The 21,842-nt window shown below is 46.6% G+C and overlaps 1 long non-coding RNA gene across 1 annotated transcript; it reads right to left on the bottom strand.

Annotated features, from left to right (window-relative positions):
• Window positions 1-534: 534 nt before the first annotated feature.
• On the bottom strand, window positions 535-21,098 carry LOC120882374. Its single transcript, XR_005725482.1, has 3 exons — window positions 20,935-21,098; window positions 7,313-7,479; window positions 535-2,662 (listed from the first exon to the last, which is right to left on the bottom strand). It is a non-coding gene; the product is annotated as an uncharacterized LOC120882374 (long non-coding RNA).
• Window positions 21,099-21,842: the final 744 nt, after the last annotated feature.

The following is a 21,842-nucleotide window of genomic DNA, read 5'->3' as shown; positions in this document are numbered from 1 at the left end:
CAGCTTGAACATCTGGAAGTTCACGGTTCACATATTGCTGAAGCCTGGCTTGGAGAATTTTGAGCATTACTTTACTAGCATGTGAGATGAGTGCAATTGTGTGGTAGTTTGAGCATTCTTTGGCATTGCCTTTCTTTGGGATTGGAATGAAAACTGACCTTTACCAGTCCTGTGGCCACTGCTGAGTTTTCCAAATTTGCTGGCATATTGAGTGCAGCACTTTCACAGCATTATCTTGAAATAGTTTAATTTCCTTAATTTTTAAGAGCAATGAAAAATTTTAAACTCTTAATCATGGTGGTGGTTACATGACTGTTAATTGGTTAAAATTTGTAAAACTGTAGCCAAGATTGTCCATGGGATTGCAAAGAATTGGACACAACTGGAGCTACTCACTTTTTTTTTTTTTTCAGCCAAGGTTGTAGATTTTATGTAAAGTTCAGGAGAGCAAATGTATTTGCCTTTGCAGACCAAGACTCAGGTCTGCCATTGTTGCGAGAAAGCAGCCACTGACAATACGTAAATGAGTAGAAGTGGCCGTGTTCCAATAAAGCTTTATTTACAAAACAATCTGCAGGCCAGTTTGGACCCACAACCTGTATATACTTTGAGGATTTCTGGACTGCACACTTAAGAAAAAGAATTTTACAGCATGCAAATTGTACCTTGATAAGCAAACAAGATAAAGGTAAAGCAGAAAAAAAAAAAAAGTACTCTGGGTTGGTGGGGGGGGAAGCCTATAGTCCCTTCAACTTACTTAAAATGAGATTTTATCAGGAGAAGAGAGGTATTTGTATTGTTGGAAGAAGGACTTGCTAATGGTATTTGTACAACAGAATAGTCGGGTTACATGATGGCCAGAAGGGTTACAAAAAGTTAAGCAGGGAATTTTAAACTTGACTTTTGAAAATTATCTTACACACTCACTTGAAAAATTCACCAGGACGTCTGCTCCTTACCTCTGTCCCCGACAAAGTCATGTGCAGCTGGCTGTGTCCCAAGTCAGCAGTCCAGAACTGAGCTCTTTTCATTTTATTTAGCGGGATGACTTTAAGACCCAGTGTCTTGTACTTCTAGCTTTTTATCGTTTGCTTCTTTTATGTCAAAGCCATCTTTATCAGACAGAGACTGGTAAATAAGATCTGATCGTTTCATCCCCTTCCCTAAGTAATGGCACAAACAAAGCATCTCTGAGGCTGTCAGCCCACCGGAATTGAAAGAGAAATCAAACTGTTGGGATCCAGAAAGGGAACTCTTTCAAGAAAAAAGAAAAAAAATGTTTTTAAAGCAGGAGAGTTTAAAATGAGCTCTCATCAGCTGGCATTCAAACACCCAAGTGTGATGTAGGCAGAGTGACATGGGGGTGGTACTGCACTGTGGAAATGCGGGTTGTCTGAAAGTCCTACAGTCAGATTTCAGCCTCTGGATTTTTTTTTTTAAGATGTAGAATAGACAACAGCATTCCTCTCTGAGTGGGAGAGACGCGCTTTTCAATCAAAGGTAACTGATGTGCAGATGAGCTGGAATTTTCCAAGAAGATGTTCATTCCTCCTCACCAGCATCAGGCCTTCAGAGGATAGTAAGGAAAGGTACAGATTGCATCACAGGCGGGGGACAAATAAGATGTTAGCGGCCTTCCAGCAGCTGAGAGCCCAATTAGGAAGACAGATGAAAACACAAATATTTAAGAAAGCATGTCGTGTTATAGCAGAGTCTCTAAATACTTTCAACAACTCCAGGCCAATTTAATTTATGCTAGGTGCCGTTCAACACGCAAGCACTATGATTTCCCTTTGAACCAATACTACTAAGAAAATATGATCAAAAGAGTTGTGCAAGAGAAAAAAAAATTGTCATGCCTAATTCATTCTCCCCCTCTCCTAAGCCTGGTGTTATCATGGATAGTGGAGCAGAATTTTCGTTCTTAAAAAAAATGCCAATAAAAAATTGTTTATTGTTGCTTGGTTGTTTTGTGTTTCTTTCGTTGTGTGTGTGTGTGTGTGTGTGTGTGTGTTTTTTTCTGAAAGTAACGAGGTTAATATGACCAAGAGAGATGAGGAGTAACATAAAGAGAACATGGACCATCAGAGTTAACTTTAGTCACAGTCCTGGTCTTAGTAACTGCCAGAACATTTTAGACACAGAATTTCGATATGGTTGTAGCAACCAAGCAAGGAAGATGGAGCTAAGTTGAAAACACACGGTCACTTTTTCCATTGAGTCATTTTGTTGAACGAGGCATAAATAGCCCCAACAATCTTTGCCCTGGACATAGAATGGATAATTCTGAGGAATAGCTCCTACAGTTGATTAGACTCACTGTGCCACATGAGACCCTGTTTGAGGGCCTCTCAGATGGCAAGGACACCTCAGAAGGGTCACAAAGGGCTCATGTGTCTGCAGGTTCCCATCAACCACTCCCCGGACAGTTTGGTCCAGACAAAGGACAGACATGGGACCGGGAACATATTCATTCATCCAGCAGACTGCATGGTACCCTCCTGTGGGGCTTCCCTGGTGGCTCAGAAGGTAGAAAGTCTGCCTGCCAATGCAGGAGACGCGGGTTCAATCCCTGGGTCAGGAAGATCCGCTGGAGGAGGAAATGGCAACCCACTCCAGGATTCTTGTGCTTCCCGTGTGGCTCAGCTGGTAAAGAATCCCCCTGCAATGCAAGAGACCTGGGTTCAATCCTTGGGTGGGGAAGATCCCCTGGAGGAGGAAATGGCAACCCACTCCAGGATTCTTGCCTGGAGAATCCCATGGACAGAGGAGCCTGGCGGGCTACAGTCCATGGGGTTGCAAAGAGTCGGACATGACTGAGCGACTGAACACGTGCACCCCTCCTATAGACAACAGGGACCAGGAGCTGTGGCTGAATGTTTTTGCAATATTCCAGGTGACACTTCACCCGGAGGTTCCCAAAGCTCACCCCATTGACTCTTCAGGGCTCCCGTGACCAACCAAGAAGACTTCAGAAGGGACCTGGGTCTGGCATGATGCTGCCAGGAGAATGTGCAGCCTGCTGTCTAGTCTACATGTGACCATTCCCAGTAAGCCAATCAGAATTTTGCAGAGAGGGTGCATTTGCAGTTACGTTTCATGAATTCCGTGAATGCCTTTCCATCAATTGTCATGGAGATGTTCATTTCCTAAAACAACCGCTAATTCCCCCTTCATCTGAAGTTACCAGTTTTCCCAGGTCAGCAGAATACACCATATCTGTGTTTCTTTTTCTTGGCAAAATAAAAATATACTCTCAGCCAGCCAGCCTGAGAAATGTACCAGGCCCCTTGGACTGTGGTCATTGCTTTGTGTTTTGACAAACGGAACAATCTCAGACCCAAATGCCTAGAAGGAAAAAGGGCTCACACAGTCACCTGAATGCTTGCTAATTCGCTTCGGTCGTGTCTGACTCTTGAGACCCAGTCTGTGGACTGTAGCCCACCAGGCTCCTCTATCCATGGGATTCTCCAGGCAAGAATACTGGAGTGTGTTGCCATTTCCTTCTCCAGGGGATCTTCCAGACCCAGGGATCGAACCCACATCTCTTTATGTCTCCTGCAGTAGCAAGCAGGTTCTTTACCATTAGCACCACCTGGGAAGCCCACGTACAGTCACGTAACCATGATATTTGTCAAATCCACTGTGTGAAACACTGTTCTGAAGCAAGCTGTTAATTGAGTATGGTCTGTTTAACTTTTGTAATGACAGCTCCCCTCTGTGTATACTGTTTCCAAGTAAACGACACCAGTGTGCCTCAGTGGTCCATCTGAATAAGAGATTTGCCTACTGCCTCCGTCTAATCCAAGGGTTGCCCAACTACACTCTGGTGCCTCTTTCTGTAAAATAATAATAATGTTTAATTGGAACCCAGACATGCCCGTTCATTTAGGTGTTGTCTATCGTTGCATCCTGGCTACAACACAGCAGATTTAAATCGTTGCCACAGAGCCCTGTGGCCCTTAAAACTTAAAATATTTACAACTGGGCCCTTTCCAGAGAAAGCTTGCCAAACCCTGATCTTGACACCAGAGACTGCCAGTTAGATCTGAGCCTGATAGATGAAAATGCTAGATGCTGACAATGCAACCATACAAGTTTGTGCAAAGAGCTGCTCTGAGTAAAAGCAACAGAAGAAATCACATAGGAGAGATCTATAGATTTTAGCATATTTTGTTGCTGTTGTTCAGTTACTCAGTTGTGTCTGACTCTTTGTGACCCCATGAACTGCAGCACACCAGGCTTCCCTGTCCTTTACTGTCTCCCAGAGTTTGCTCCAACTCATGTCCACTGAGTCAGTGATGCCATCCAACTATCTCCTCCTCTGTCGTCCCCGTCCCCTCCTGCTCTCAATCTTTCCCAGCATCAGGGTCAGCTCTTTACATCAGGTGGCCAAAGGATTGGAGTTTCAGCTTCAGCAGCAGTCCTTTCAATGAATAATCAGGGTTGATTTCCTTTAGGATGGACTGGTTGGATCTGCTTGCAGCCCAAGGCACTCTCAAGAGTCTTCTCCAGCACCACCGTTTGAAAGCATCAATTCTTTGGTGCTCAGCCTTCTTTATGGTCCAGCTCTCACAGCCATACATGACAACTGGAAAAACCATCAATCCTTCCACGATTTAAAATATCTTTAAAATTACAAGAACAGTAAGGCAAAACATACCCCAAAAACCCCAAAGGGATTAATGTGCTCCATATCTAAAGAACTGTCCCAAATCTGCAGGAAAGTCAGCTGTCCAAAATCTGTGGGAAAGCCAGCTGTCCCAAATCTGTGGGAAAGCCAGCTGACAGTTCAACAGAAGAGACTAAAAAAGGAGCAGAGACAAATTGCCACTATACAGAGCAGGAAACAGAGTTGAGAAAGAGAGAAGAGATGTTCAATCTAACTAGTGACTAAAGAAATTAAAAATATAATGAAATACCAGTTTCAGTTTCGGGGCGGGGCGGTAATGAAGATACGTGAGTGAAGTGTCCTTGAGCCCTGATCAATTAGTGGGGGTGGGGTGGGATTGATTCTGAAGGACATGTGGTAGCATCTCTTAAGAGTAAACACAAGGCCCTTTGACCCCTGCTGGTTTAGACAGTAAAGATTCTGCCTGCCATGCAGAAGACCCGGGTTCGATCCCTGGGTTGGGAAGATCCCCTGGAGGAAGGAATAGCAACCCATTCCAGTATTCTTGCCTGAAGAACCCCACGGACAGTGGAGCCTGTCAGGCTACGGTCCACGGGGTCGCACAGAGTCGGACATGACTGAGCATGCCTGCAGCACAAGGCACCCACCACTGGTTGCTCCTGAAGGTGCCCTTAAGGACCAAGGCAGGCCCCCTGGGTCAGATGGACTCCTCCCTGTCGGCATAGCTAACGACCTAAGCCTGGGACACGCTGCCCTCCAGGTCCACTGCTGAGCAGGGCCAGCGGCTCGGGTGCGAGAGCAGACGGCTGCCTCAGAAGGGAAGCAGAGGTGATGGATGAGCCATGTCCATGACAACCGGTGGCTTCAAATCCTTGATTCCAGCTGCTGCAGAGACCAGCTGCACACCTCTGTCCTGACTTAATTACCTGACCGGATGCTCTCTGTCTCCAGTGCAATTTGGAATGACGTTTCTGTTGCCTTCACAGACATGAACATCCTGCGTTCACTTCTACACAGCCCTACACAGATAAGAATGGGAAAATGTAGGAAAATAAACACATACAATTCGCAACATCAGGTGGAAAAGCGTTCCATCTTTGTCATAATTGGAGGAGCACAAATTTCTTTAAAATGGGCTGTTTCATTTGTTTTCATTCAGTGGCATCTGGGTGTGTGTGTGTGTGTGTGTGTGTGTGTGTGTGTGTCTCCCCTGACACTGCAATTCTCAACCTCAAGATGGTGGAAGGGTAACACAGTTTATTCTCTTTTAGTGTTTAGGCTTTAGGTCCTAAACGTTTAGCAATGAAAATCTATTACTTCTATATTTACAGAGTATTCCCTTTCATTTAAAAAAATAATTAAAACTTACAAGAAATTAAGTGTGATATATTTACAACCCAGACACTAAGATGCATGCCTGTCATGCTTAGTCACTCAGTCATGCCCGACTCTTTGCAACACCATGGACTATAGCCCACCAGGCTCTTTGGTCCATGGGATTTCCCCAGGCCAGAATTCTGGAGTGGGGTGCCATTTTCTTTTCCAGGGGATCTTCCCCAACCCAGGGATTGAACTCGGGTCTCCTGCATTGCAGGCAGATTCTTTAGCATCTGAGCCACCAGGGAAGCCCAAACATTAAGATATAGTCAAAGGATGCCAAGCTATCTGCTCGCTCAAAGGGAGAAACGGAGCAAGGGCAAGGATGATGTCATGATTTGCAGCAGACTATGTTTGATCTCTTAGCAGGCCTTAAACACAGGGTATTTATTACTAGTCTGGGCTGAACAGGCCTGCCATTAGCATGGTGAAATCATATATTTTGAGCACCTGAGTGTATTAGACCCTGATGACTAGTGTTATGTGCAGTCATGCTCACCACTACTCCAGGACCTTCCTTGCTGTTGTTGGTGCTCACTCAGTCCTGTCTTGAGTCTTTGTGACCCCATGGACCGCAGCACACCAGGCTTCCCTGTCCATCACTGTCTCCTGGAGCTTGCTCAAACCCATGTCCATTGAGTCGGTAATGGCATGGAACTATCTTATCCTCTGTCATCCCCTTCTCCTCCCACCTTCAGTCTTTCCCAGCATCGGGGTCTTTTCTAATGAGTATCTCTTTGCATCAGATGGGCAAAGTATTGGAGTTTCAGCTTCAGCATCAGTCCTTCCAATGAAAACCCAGGACTGATCTCCTTTAGGATGGACTGGTTGGATCTCCTTGCAGTCCAAGAGTCTCTCCAGAGTCCTCCTACACCACAGTTTAAAAGCATCAATTCTTTGGCACTCAGCTTTCTTTATAGTACAACTCTCACATCCATATACAACTATTCGAAAAACCACAGGTTTGACTAGACAGACCTTTGTCGGCAAAGTCATGTCTCTGCTTTTGAATATGCTGTCTGGGTTGGTCATAGTTTTTCTTCCAAGGAGCAAGTGTCTTTTCATTTCATGGCTGCAGTCACCATCTGCAGTGATTTTGGAGCCCAGGAAAATAAAGTCTGTCACTGTTTCCATTGTCTCCCCATCTCTTTGCCATGGGGAAGGGTTAAACATCCCCACCCAGCTGAACTTGGGTCTGGCCACGTGACATGTCTCCCCCACGAAGATGAGAAATGTAACATGTCAGGGGGAGACTTGACGGCAAGGTTGTCGTTTTCCCCCTACCCTCCTCATCTCCACCACCTTCGGTCCCCATGTGGCTACAGCATCAGGGGCCTCGGGCCAACTTGCAGTGACACGTTACAAACAAATGCTGCTTTGTCAGTCCCTGGGGTCGTCGGTGACTGCACCATCTCGCAAGCTCCCCTCACGGATATGGTGGAAACCCAGGGAAAGACGCCACGGAGGATCTTTGGAAAGAAAAGGAAGTTTGCACAGGCTTCCTGGATTGCACAACACATGTTAACTCTTTTGACCTGCTGTTCTGTTCTCCAGCTATTTTTACACACTGTAATTATTCTTTGTGATATTTCACTAACTTAGCGAGAGGTCATCCAGCTTTTCTGAGCCTGATTAACACGCAAGTGAGGGGAACGTCTTGGCGGCCTCAGAAGGTTTAATATTTCTAGCACAGCTCGCGCTCCACTAAATGACACTGCTATCATCATCCTCAAGCACAAACAAGGCCACATTTCTGTAATACATTACCCCACTCTCGCATCCCTCGGTGACCCACTCCCGCCCCCAGGCTCAGAAATAGAAGAGAAGGCAGCAAGAACCAGCTGCAAGTAACTGCCCAGATTCACTCTAAGCCAGCTCTAAGATGAGTGTGAGAAGCTTCAATCCTTCGGCCACCTGATGCAAAGAAGTGACTGCTTGGAAAAGACCCTGATGCTGGGAAAGATTGAAGGCAGGAGGAGAAGGGGACAGCAGAGGATGAGATGGTTGGATGGCATCACCGACTCGATGGACATGAGTTTGAGCACGCTCCAGGAGTTGGTGATAGACAGGGAGGCCTGGTGTGCTGCGGTTCATGGGGTTGCAAAGAGTCGGACATGACTGAGCAACTGAACTAAACAAGGATGCACACTATCTTCACTGAAGCAGTGCACACACGTGCACAGCTATACACACACCACCTACAGTGGAGTAATGCACACACACAGAAGAAGTGCCACAAGAAGTATCTGTATCAAATTGAAATGAAATTTGTGTATTGCTATGACTTCTCAAAAAAAAAATGCCTTTCTGGGCTTCCCTGGGCTCTGTGGTAAAGAGTCCACCTACCAGTACAGGAGACACAGTTTCGATCCCTGGTCCTGGGAAGAATGCTCGTGCCAAGGAGCAGCTAACCCTGTGCACCACAGCTGTTGACCCCACGCTCTGCAAGTACTGAAACCCATGAGCCCTAGAGCCTGTGTGCCACAGCAAGAGAGTCCACCGCAACGAAAAGCCTTTACGCCACAAGTAGCCAGAAGCTCTCGAGGCGGTGAAGATCTAGCACGGTCAAAAATACATAAATAAGTAAAATTTTTAAACACTTTTCTTCCCAAACCAGTAACGTCAGGGGCTTTGTCTTAGATGTTGAGGTAAATATTTGAGGGCTGCTCAGTGAATTTCGGAGCTTCCCTGGGGGCTCAGCTGGTAAAGAAACTGCCTGCAAAGCAGAAGACCCTGGTTCGATCCCTGGGTGAGGAAGATCCACTGGAGAAGGGATAGGCTACCCACTCCAGTATTCTTGGGCTTCCCCGGTGGCTAAGCTGATAAAGAATCCACCCGCAATGCGGGAGAACTGGGTTCCATCCCTGGGGTTTGGAGGATTCCCCTGGAGAAGGGAAAGGCTACCCACTCCAGTATTCTGGCCTGGAGAATTTCATAGACTGTATAGTCCTCGGAGTCACAAAGAGTTGGACATGACTGAGCAACTTTCACTTCACTTTCAGTGAATTTCTGCTGCCATAAAATGTTCAGCAGACTTGAGCCTTGACTTAAATAGGTAAGCCACGATGTTTTATCAACTCAGAATTTCTCTGTGGTCAGGTGAGCTTTGGAGTAATATTTGTATAATTGCATCACAGTAATGCCATGCAGTGCCATTATTGCCCAAGATATTCATCTTCAACAGGTTAAATGCTGTGTATTCTGGCTGAAGCATGAGACTAGGCAAAGCAGAGTAATATCAAAAACATCAAGTCTGTATTGTAGTTCTTTCAAGCATGTCACATGTAGCAGGTTTTGGGGTGGGTGGAAATCTGCCTTTTAATAGTGATGGGCGCCAAAAGGGGGCTTCCCTGGTGGCTCAGCAGTGAAGACTCCACCTACAATGCAATAGACCCAGGAGACGTGGGTTCAATCCGTTGTTTGGGAAAGATTTCCTGGAGGAGGACCCAGCAACCCATTCCAGTATTCTTCCCCGGAGAATCCCATGGACAGAGGAGCCTGGTGGGCTTATATAGTCCATAGGGTCACAAAGAGTCAGATACCACTGGAGTGACTTAGCATGTGCACACACACGCACGCCAAAAGCACTCCCACTGGCGAATTAATTTGAGCATCCAAAAAATAATAAAAAGCCCCTGGCAGTCCAGTCCACACTTTCAGTGCTCAGGGCCGGGGTTCAATTCCTCGTCAGGGAACTAAGATCCTGCCAGCCTCAAGGTATGGCAAAAAAAATAATAATATCTATAATGCTAGTTGATTATAACACATACAATCAGAAAAAAAAAAAAAACACCTAACAACAACAGTTACAAAAAACCCCATGAGTCTGTAATGATGCGCAAAAGTTGGGGTACAGAAGTCAAGCTTCCTTAGAAGACTTTCAGCTCAGAATTTGTAGAAGACTTCACACACAATGTTAATGTGTCATTCATATGTCAATAAAACTGGTGCAGGCGAATGGAAAAATAATTTAGAAAAGAAATGATTAGTAATTCACCATTCTGTCAAGGCAGTACTTCCAACAGGAGTAGTGAGGGGGTAGGTGTGACCAGATCTTCAGACTCCCCAAATCTGGCCCATCTGCCCCCCCCCATTAACCATCACTTACACAGGAAAGGAAGTACCCACTTGTCAAGGGTATTGAATGGACATAGCCCTAACCAACTAACCAAGGTCAGCCAGAGCAATGCAAAGTCATCTTGAGCATTGGATCCTCCTGTTATAACTGTGAAAGGGACACAGTAACACCTCGGCAGCAAGTTCTTGCCAAAAAATGTCCAGCCAGCATGGAGTCACACAGAAATGAGCAAACAGACAGAGACCCTGGGACACTTACAAAAGACTACCAGCCAGCACTCCTCAGCAACGTCAAACTAAAGGCAGACAGACTGTTCTAGATTAAAAGAGATTACAAAGTCATGCTTTGTAACAGTGCTTTGGAACTATGCTGTTGGAGAAGACTCTTGACAGTCCCTTGGGCTGCAAGGAGATCCAACCGGTCCATCCTAAAGGAAATTGGTCCTGAATATTCACTGGAAGAACTGATGCTGAAACCGAAACTCCAATACTTTGTCCACCTGATGCGAAGAACTGACTCATTGGAAAAGACCCTGATGGTGGGAAAGCTTGAAGGCGGGAAGAGAAGGGGATGACAGAGGATGAGATGGTTGGATGGCATCACCGACTCAATGGACATGGATTTAGGTAAACTCCAGGAGTTGGTAATGGACAGGGAGGCCTGGTGTGCTGCAGTCCATGGGGTCACAAAGAGTCGGACACGACTGAGCAACTGAACTGAACTGAGTGAAGTTGTAGCCAAATGCAGGGCAGGATTCTTAACTGGATCTCAGACTTTTTAAAGGCTCCAGAAGTACATTCTGTGCTGACGCTGGAAGCTCCTGGCAGCTACTGAGTGGACAGAGGGGTCAGTGGCCTAGCAGGTTTGGTGGCCTCCCACTGCCGTGGAGACTCCCTGCATTGGAGGGGCAAGGGGCAGGTCTGGGGACAGGCTGCCTTGGTGGTGGCATGTGGGCAAGGCTGAGGCAACCTGTCCAGGTGAACCCCCTAGTATTGACATGCAGGCAACGCACCCAGTGCAGCTGAAACACACACTGCGGCCGTGGAACCCATTAGGGTCCCATTAAGTGGAAGTCCCCTTGAGCTAAGTCCCTTTGGGTTCCTCTAGCAAAGTACCACAGATGGGGCAGCTTGCAAAAACAGACATGTATTTCTCAGTGTTCCGGAGGCTGAGACATCCAAGATCCAGGTGTCTGCAGATTTGCTGACTGGTGAGGGCCTTTTCCCCGATTCATAGGAGGCAGCATCTCCCTGTGTCCTCACGTTGACAAGAGAGGAGAGGGGACTCTGTAGGGTCTCTCTTGCTAACTTGCTTCAGTCGTGTCGGACTCTTTGCAACCCTATGGACCGTAGCCCACCAGGCTCCTCTCTCCATGGAATTCTCCAGGCAGGAATACTGGAGTGGGTTTCACTGCAGAGTCCCTCTTACAGGGGCGCTAATCCCATTCACGAGGGCCCCACCCTCAGGGTATAATTAGCAGTCAAAGGCCCCACCTCCAAATACCTGCATTCAGTACAAGTATCCCTTCAGGGGGACTTCCCAGGTGGCTCAGCAGTAAAGAAAGTGTTAGTCTCTCAGTCCTATCTGACGCTTTGGGACCCCACGGACTGTAGCCTGCCAGACTCCTCTGTCCATGGGATTCTCCAGGCAAGAATACTAGTGCTGTGTGCACTGAGTTGCTCAGTCAGGGATTGGTCCTGGGTCTCTCGCACTGGCAGGCAGATTCTTTACCAACTGAGCCAGTAAAGAACCTGCCTGCAAATGCAAGAGTCTCAGGAGACTTAGGTTAGAGGCCTGAGTCAGGAAGATTCCCCTGGAGAAGGGCATGGCAACCCACTCCAGTATTCTTGCCTGGAGAAGCCCATGGACAGAGGAGCCTGGTGGGCTATGGTCCATGGGGCTGCAAACAGTCAGACACGACTGAAGCGACTTAGCATGCACGCATATCTGGGGTAGCTTACCACATTCCCTCTATCAAATCCTGGCATTGTTTTGTTAGTAGCGGCTGTCTCAAAAAAAGACCCCCACCGACAATTTCTAAAAGGCAACCGATGATTTAGAACTTAGAAGCCCAAGAATACTGGAGTGGGTAGCCTATCCCTTCTCCAGGGGGATCTTCCCGACCCAGGAATCAAACCAGCGTCTCCTGCATTGCAGGTGGATTCTTTACCAACCGAGCTATCCAGGAAGACTTTAGAACTTACTAGACGGATCATTTGGAAATCATCAGATGGAAGATTTGTGCCTCGATCTATATTACTTGGAAAGCAGGAATTTTTTTTTTAATTTTGCTCGTTTATTTTTGGCTGTGCTATTTGTTGCAACAGAAGGGCTTCTCACTGGGGAGGCTTCACTTGTTTCAGAGCACGGGCTCTAGGCTTTCAGGCTCAGTAGTTGCAACTCACGGGCTCTAGAGCTCATGGGTTTTAGTAGCTGTGGCACACAGGCTTAGTTGCTCTGAGGCAAGTGGGATCGTCAAGGACCAGGGATCAAAACGTACGTCCCCTGCCTTGGCAGGTGGAATCCTAACTTCTGGGCCACCAGGGAAGTCCAGAAAGCAGCTTCAATGATTCATGGTTTAGTGAGAGCATAAAATGGAATATTTTAAAAGTTATATTCATTTATATTACCAAGTATTTTGTGCTTTATAGGCCTGTAGATTTTGCATTTTATTACTAGTCAGTGTGTAATTTCGATAGTGAAATAAAATATGTAAACATCCTAAATTAAGTTCCCAAAACACAGTAGCATCCACTGAATTTTACTTACTTCTCTCTTCCAGGCGAATAAGGAGATTTTCGACAAAGTGATGAAAACCAAGTATTAGTTGCTGAGTCGTGTCCGACTTTTTGCAACGCCATAGACGGTATGTAGCCCACCAGGCTCCTCCGTCCGTGGGATTCTCTAGGCAAAAATACTGGAGTGGGTTGCCATTTCCTCCTCCAGGGGACCTTCCCGACTGTACATAAATAACCAAGAGCTGCCTGCCCCTAGATAAGGCACTCGTTTGCAAGCCCTTCACTGGGATTCCCCCAAGGTTGTCAACTCTTACAAGCTGAGAAGTGCAGCCCATCACCACCCCTAACTTAGTCCCACAGCAGTCCCCCCGGGCTACTTAAGCCAGTGTTGCCATTGCAGCGAAATCACATTTCCACGGCAGTGCCCAAAGAGACAATAACCATGGAAATGGAAATTCAAGTTAAGAACTGACACTTTGGCCCCATTCACGTACTACAAAACCAAAGGAACAGAAATTATTTCCAGGTTCCCTCAGTGCTGAAAAGGAGAGCATGAAACAGGTGATAAATCAAACTGATTTATAAATGTCTTGGGCTTACCCTTTCGAGGATGAATATTTAATTCCAGAACTACTCCTAAGCACTGGCCACCGCCCCCCAACCTTGGCAGTAAAAGAAATATATAAAGTGCCTCATTTATGGACCAATCGCAACGGATCGCTCTCACCCCGTTTCACCTCCCCAGAGTATATCTGCGCCTATCAGTGGTTTTTTGTTTGTTTGTTTGTTTGTTTTAATGTGATCCCGAAAGCTTGTACATTTCAGGATATTTCCCAATCATGTGGAAGTCAGTTCTTAGAAAGTTACCTCATGCCAGGCTCTCACTAGATAAAACATTTTAATTGGGTGAGAAAATGGGATTTACTACTTGCGCAGCTCTTTGTAAAAAAAAAAAAAAAAATTCCTTTGGCTTTATCAGCGTGACAGCTCCCATTTCTGGTGTTTCATGCCTTTACCATCTGTCAGAAAGATTTGCAGTGTCTCACGTGGACTGTGGGTGAAGCGTATGCCCTGACACTCTTGCGGCATCTGGGACAAAATTCTTATCCCAGGTCCTCCTTGGGACTTCTGTGGTGGCTCAGCTGGTAAAGAATCTGCCTGCCAATGCAGGAGACCCAGGTTCGATCCCTGGGTGGGGAAGATACCCTGGAGAAGGGAATGACAGCCCACTGCAGGATTCTTGCCTGGAGAGTCCCATGGACAGATGAGCCTGGCAGGCTATAGAGTCCATAGGGTCGCGGAGAGTTGGACGTGACTTGTGACTAGATAGCAACAGCAACAACGAGCCCTCGTTGCCTCTGCAGAATAAAGGACAGGCCATCTGAACTTCCCTTGGCGGGGAGTCCAGGAGGCATTGATACAAGACCTCCCCCGCCGCCCCCCCCCCCCCCCCCCCCCCACCAGGGTCACCATATCCGTGGTTTATCCTCTCCTTCACTTAAAAAAAAAAAAAATCAATAAACTGTCAGCCATTTCATATTTAGTACTCCAGCCATCTTTCGGAAAGGTAAATTGTCCACTTACAAATATTTTCTCTCTCTGTCCAAGTCATAGGGCTGAGTCGTGGAGATGGTGGTTTGGTCGCTCAGTCGTGTCCGATTCTTTGTGACCCCCATGGACCATAGCCCGCCAGGCTCCTCTGTCCACAGGATGCTCCAGGCAAGAATACTGGAGTGGGTTGCTATTTCCTTCTTCAGGGAAGAGTCATGGAGATATTCCACTTAAATATACAAATAAAACCCCCAGGTGTCTCAAGCAGAAGTCAGCAGACCACACCCTTGGGCCAAAGAAACCCTGCCTATTGCTACAAATAAAGTTTTATTGGCACTCAGCTATACCTATTTGTATTATATTGTTCTCAGAGGCTACAAGGGCCAAGCTGAGAATTTTCAGCAGAGATCCTGTCCATCATGAGCCCACAAGAGTCACTCTCTAGCCCTTAACAGAAAAACGTCTGCCCATCCCTGCTTTAAAGCCTTGTGATCTAACAGAAATATAATGCAAACCACATGTGTAATTCTAAACGATTTAAAATTAAAAATGAAAAAGAAACAATTCTAACAATCCATTTTAGCTCAGTAGATGACGAAATAGTATGATTTCAACATATGACCTAATACTACAGTTACTTTGGTGGCTCAGACGGTAAAGAATCTGCCTGCAATGTGGGAGACCTGGGTTCGATCCCTGGGTCAGGAAGATTCCCTGGAGAGGAAATGGAAACCCTTCCGGTATTCTTGCCTGGAGAATCCCATGGATGGAGGAGCCTGGTGGGCTATGTTCCATGGAGCCACAAAGAGTTGGACACCACTGAGCCACTAAGCACAGCACAGCACAAAGTTGTTAATGGGAAACTTTTTCTTTCCTTCATGTTAAACTCAGAAACCTGGGGTCTTTTTATTTTTCTTCATACAAAGCCTTAGAAGTCAAACTCACGTAACCACTGAGACGAGCCACAGTTGAGTAGCTTGCTAGTCACTTGTGCCGAGTGGCTACCACACTGGGGCCTGTAGGTCTAAAAGGTGTGATAAGTGAGAGGCAGAAAGGAGATAGAGTGAGTTTTCGGCTGGGATTTTCCAGGCAGGAATACTGGAGTGGATTGCCAGGCCCTGGGATCTTCCCAACCCAGGGATCCAACCCAGGTTTCCTGCATTGCAGGTGGATTCTCTACCGTCTGAGCACCAGGGAAGCCCTCTTTGGGATGGACGTGATATTAAAACATCATTCGCTGTGCATCCAAAATGCAAAAGTAACTGGGTGTCCTGGACTTTATCCATCCCTGAATTCTGTTTGTTAAAAATGCAAGTGGGAGGCAGCAAAAGGAGGGTGCTCTGTAGGACGTTTTCCACTCCGCTTGGTTGTCTTAACTCGTTATTTTTCATTGATTCTGCAAATCGCTGGTATGCACACACTCACTGGCCTGGGAAATCAGTTAAAGCTACATTCATGAGGCCCAAGAGCTCCCAGGGGTCACACCAGAGGTCACCTTCAGCAAGGGTTGGCCGTGACATCACCAACCAGGAAGTGGTCACGTTGAAAGGCAGAAGCAATCTTCCTTTCAAGAAGGTTTTGCTTTTTTTTTAAAAAAAAAAAAGTGTGTGTTTTCCCACCAAGGTGCTAGAAACAGGGACTTCCCTAGTGGTCCAGTGACTACTACTCCATACTGTTAATGCAAGGGACCAGATTTCGATCCCTAGTCAGGGAACTAGATACCACATGCTACAGCTAAGACTTCTGCTGCAATTAAAGATCCCACTGGTGCTGCAACTGAGACCTGGTTCAGTCAAATAAAGAAAGAATTTTTTTTTTTTTTAAAGAAGAAAGAGTCTGCACAACAAGTAACTTTTCTTACTCCTGTTTGGGGAGAAAGACACATCGATGGTCTCCTTGCGGCTTCCAGGCAAAGGAGGACAGCCCTTCCTGGAAGCACTGAAGGGTTCACGATTAGGGAACGCGTCGTGAGATGACCCAAGACGTTTTTAGAACTTGAGAGCTGTCTGGAAATTCACATAAAAATCCAAGTTGCGGAAACCAAGCCCGGTGTTCCGTTTCCCCTAGTAAGAAAATTCCCAAGTGTTCTCTCATCGCCAGGCAGTTCAGAGCCTGGGATGAACATCGAGTTGTGTGGCGCTGAGCGAGAGGACCTTTCCGTTCGGTGGTAGGGGCATTCAGCAGAAGGTTGAATCAGTTGGCAGCAGCAGCATGATCAAAGCTGTCTACAACACTTCGGACGAGGAGGAGGAGGAGTAAAGCCCAAAAACGAAGGAGAAAATGATCTAGGGATGGCCACAATTAATGCAATCTTTTTTTCTTTCTGCTCATCATGAAAAATCATTTGAGAGAAACTTTCTCACAGAAGGAACAGAGAACCTTTGTGCTATTTTTTTTTCAAATTAATTTACTTGCTGAGCTCAAGATTCAAAGCACTTCAACACTCCATTATTTAATGATCACTCAAAAAAGATGCTTCTGTGCAGAACAAGGGCTATCTTTCCGCTGGAACAAACTCTTTTTTTTTTAATTGCATGCACATTACTGGGCCCAAATGAACATCAGAATCCAGGAGAAGACTGAAATAACTCCACCCCCATCTGGGGTGCTCAGAGTTCCACTTGCTATTTCGACTTCTTAGCCGCAGTCACAAGTGAAGGCACCAGGAGGACTTGAAAGGTGTCCAGAATTCCACAAACACTCATCAAGTTCTCACAGGCTCTCCGTCTGGATGGGTACCACGATTCAGCCTTATTTTCCTGATATCTTGCCCACTTTATCTTGAGATTCTTTTATCCAACCAACCAGAAAGTTCACTCCAAAATAAGAAGCACAAAAATGCCCTGAAAAAAAAAAAAAAAAGCCTGCACCTTGTCCTTAGAATTACGAACTAGTTTTTTTTTCCTTCTCTCTACCAGGAGGACATCAAGAAAACAGTCCATCAAATTCTCAAATGTGTTATTGGACATAGAGACTTCTTTCTCTCATAGGTTTTTAAAAAAAAGTAGACTGCCAAGTGTCTGCAGTTTCAAGGCAGTTTTAAGTTATGCTATATCCATTCTTGAATTCCTCACGAAGGTGAAATAAAATCACTGCTAAAGTACTTAGTGCCTCTGAACTGTACTGTTAAAGATGGTGAAAATGGTAAATTTGGGGTTCTGTACATTTTACTACTATAAAAAAAATTTCAAAATAGAGATACAAAAATGAAATAAAACCAAATGGCCATAAAATGTCATCTATTACACAGTTTTGACGGCGGGTCCTGTTCCTACATTCCTGGCACCTACCAGATGCCAAATGTGCTTTTCCTCTATGACCTGAAATTGTTCCCCGTACTAAGGACATTTGTTTGGTCCAACTGGCCGTTTTGTCCTACATGTGAACGGGGCTGTAATTTAAATATGCTATGAAAATCCAGGATCAGCTAGACCATGCACATCACGGTCCAGTTATTTCGCCCTGCGGTACAGGCAACCAGAATTTCATGTCGATATTACCATAATAACCAGTTACATCTTCGAATTCCACAGCCACCCTCGAATTTACCCTTCTCTGTTGAAAGTCATCAATCGTTTCTGTGTGTAATGGGAAATTGCAGTTGATATTTTCATAAGCAATCAAATTCTTTAAGGAAGATTTTTGTTGTTGTTTTTTCCCTACCGTGGTTGTTTATTCACTAACAAGTAGCTTCCGTGTAGCTGTATTTTGACTTTAAACATTCCATATAAAATTTCTTGTCAGCCGTACAAACGGCTGGCTTTGGGGACGGCTTTCAGCTGTGCGCTCCATTAGTTGTGGGTCTGCCCTTGGCAGTCTGTGGACCTGGAGGGATGAGAAGGAGTCCACCGGGAAGGGGGGCGTTGCAGATCAGAGACTTCGTAAGACGTGGGGGCAGAGGTGGGGAGCGGAAGGACACAGACAGGGGCAGGAACCTGGGTCCTCAGCAGAGCAGGTAAGACTGCAGAGTGGGAAGGTGGTCCAGGCCGAGGCGCGTAGGTCGTACCCAGAACAGACGCGGGGTACCACTGAACGATTTTCAGCAAGGACGCATGTATGAGGGTACATGAAAGTGAAAGCATGAGCTGCTCAGTCGCATCCAACTCTTTCAGTTCAGTTCAGTCGCTCAGTCGTGTCCGACTCTTTGTGACCCCACGGACTGCAGCACGCAAGCTTCCCTGTCCATCACCAACTCCAAGAGCTTGCTAAAACTCATGTGCCTCAAGTTGGTGATCTCATCCAACCATCTCATCCTCTGTCACCCCCTTTTCCTCTCACCTTCAATCTTCCCCAGCATCAGGGTCTTTTCAGATGAGTCAGTTCTTTGCATCAGGTGGCCAAAGTATTGGAGTTTCAGCTTCAGCATCAGTCCTTCCAATGAACATTCAAGACTGATTTCCTTTAGGATTGACTGGTTGGATCTCCTTGCAGTCCAAGGGACTCTCAAGAGTCTTCTCCAACACCACAGTTCCAAAGCGTCAATTCTTCGGCGCTCAGCCTTCTTTATGGTCCAACTTTCACATCCATACATGATGACTGGAAAAACCCTAGCTTTGACTGTACGGACCTTTGTCGGCAAAATGACGTTTCTTGCTTTTTAACGATAATCCAGATGAGAAGTGAAATGACCCATGAATGGGACAGGGATGCTGAAGGTGAGGTTATCAAGGCAACGTCCTTTCACAGACATCCTCACCCTCAGAGTGGGGAGTGGGAACCAAGGATGGAGCTACCCAGTAGGAGAGAGGGCGCAGCGGGGAGGTGTTACCAGAGAAGGAAGGGCAATCGGACCAGAGATGGTGGGGATGATGTATGTGGATGAAGGTGAGTGTCTGCATGGCCGAGGTAAGACATGAGTGGCTTTCTACCTGCTGACACTCTCATCCGCTTGAGGGGGAGCTCAGCAGGGGCTGGGGGCCAGCAGTGGGGGCTGGAGGTCGGACCAGAAAGCCACACAGAGGCTCACAGCATCGCCTGCTCTCAGGAAGACCCAACTCGGGGTGGAAGACTGTGATCCGGGCTAACCTGAATTCACCCGGTTGTGCAGTTTGTCTGAGAACAGACATCGCCAGCTTGGATGGGAACCAAGGACCACAGATGGCTTCCGCCAAGAGCAGTACGTCTCGTTTCAGTGTGTTTCCAACAGGAGCTCCGTTGGACTGATCGACTTCAATAAATTCTCTACTATAAACATCAGGTACCAAAAAAAAAAAAAAAAAAAAAAAAACTCCCTAATGGATACATTGTGGCACTGTCGTCTGCTGAAGGCTCTGATAACAGTTGAGTGAATGAGCTATATCTAGCTAGGCAGAGAGGAAGGTCCAGCTGAACCGTGAGTGATACATGCAAGATCGGCAAGGTACAAGCAGTATGATACATGAATGCAAATGCATCCTGTATAAGGGTTGCAGATCCAGATGATGGTCCCCCCAGTCAAAAGAGCGGTAACAGCCGGTGGGAAAAGAGGGGTGGTGATAACAGTGTTCTCCTTCATGAATTTTTGTTTTTGGTGGGGGGGAGTGGGTTACACGGCTTGTAGGATCTCAGTTTCCCCGACCAGGGATTGAACCTGTGTCCTCAGCAGTGAAACCACAGAGTCCCAACCACTAGACCACCAGGGAATTCCCTAATTGTAGCTATTTCTGTTATTTAGTAAAATATACGTATCTTGGAGGCATTTTTATGTCCGTAGATAATACATCCTGCTGCTGCTGCTGCTGCTAAGTTGTTTCAGTCGTGTCCAACTCTGTGCGACCCCATAGACGGCAGCCCACCAGGCTCCCCCGTCCCTGGGATTCTCCAGGCAAGAACACTGGAGTGGGTTGCCATTGCCTTCTCCAGTGCATGAAAGTGAAGACTGAAAGTGAAGTCACTTAGTCGTGTCCGACTCTTCGCGACCCCATGGACTACAGCACGCCAGGCTCGTCCGTGCGTGGGATTTTCCAGGCAAGAGAACTAGAGTGGGGTGCCATTGCCTTCTCCAGGGGATCTTCCCAACCCAGGGATCAAACATTGCAGGCAGACTCTTTTATCAGCTGAGCCACCAGAGAAGCCCAAGAATACTGGAGTGGGGAGCCTTTCCCTTCTCCAGGGGATCTTCCCGACCCAGGGATGGAACCCAGGTCTCCTGCATTGCAGGCAGATTCTTTACCAGCTGAGCCACAGGGAAGCCCAGTATCATTGTAATCCTCTACAAAAAAAAAAAAAAAAGAGGTTAGTATTCTAATAAACCAGGATTTTTTTTTCCACAATGGCAAGCCTTAGTAACACACATCAAATTGTGCTTAATAAAAAGGGAAGTGCATAGTTCATATGTGGTCTTCAGGCTTGGCAAGCTCCAGGTGCTAAAAGACTATGTATTTCTCTCTCCACTCCTTGACTCCGTGTTTTTCAGTGCCTCAGTTTCATCTTCAGTCTCAAGTACTGATACAGATGGATTTACAAACAAACACATTTTGGCGGGGGGCAGGGGGGGGGGTAGGGGAGCGGTGGTGATTAGAAATTCGGGCAAAAGCCCACCTCCGCCTGTCTCTAGTTCAAGAGTCACAGACTCTTACCTGACCAGTCGCTATAGCCGAGGAATTTGAAATGTTGTTTGGCCAGGCCTGGTTTCCACATAGCACAGCACTTGAGAGTGACTGTCGGATGTTCCTTAAAGAAAACTTGACTCCTTTTAACCCCGAGACTTGGAGCAGGCAAAACCCACTTGTGTCCTCTGCAAATATGTGTTCCTTTCTCTGGTGCTATCACCATGCAAGCTTTTCCTGTCACTTCCTACGCCTGTACTTCAAAGACCTCACTTTCTTTCCTGCCCTCTCCAAATAAAGAGCAAAGGGAAATAAAAACAAAACACACCAGGAAAAGACCCAAGGATTTAGCAGGAAGCAAAGAAGGAAATGACATCCCAGTCCAGGATTCCTGCCTGGAAAATCCCACGGACTGGTGGGTTATGGTCACTCAAGAGTCGGACATGGCTTAGCAACTAAACAATGATCAAAGGGACTGGAGGGGCATCCTAGGTGGTGCTCCTGGTAAAGAATATGCCCTCGAATGCACAGGAGATGCGGGTTTGATCCCTGGGTGGGGAAGATCTCCTTGAATAGTAGATGGGAACCCACGCCCATGTTCTTGTCTGGGAGATTCCACGGACAGAGGAGCCTGGCGCGACTGAAAGAGTGAGTGAGTGAGTGAGGCCATTTCCCCCCAACCTTTGGCCTGCTGTTAACTACCTAATGGAACTTTGGGTCACAGCTCGGCGTCAGCCCAGATACGTAATCGCTGGCCGCTTGCCAACAGCGGTTGACTGGTCATATGGTGCAGCTGATTAGAAGTGTTCTGCTTGGCAAGACTGCCAAGACCACGGGATAGTCCCAGCCCCCCCACAGCCTTGCCCAGTGACCAGCAACTTCTGCCCCAGAGCCTCAGGGGACAACAGAACTCGCCACGCTGCTGAAAACTTCACAAA

The sequence above is a fragment of the Oryx dammah genome, unplaced genomic scaffold, assembly GCF_014754425.2.
Source record: "Oryx dammah isolate SB20612 unplaced genomic scaffold, SCBI_Odam_1.1 HiC_scaffold_23, whole genome shotgun sequence".
In the NCBI taxonomy this organism is placed as follows: Eukaryota; Metazoa; Chordata; class Mammalia; order Artiodactyla; family Bovidae; genus Oryx; species Oryx dammah.
Note: the sequence above shows the minus strand (reverse complement) of the source record. Positions and strands in the feature narration are given on the sequence as shown.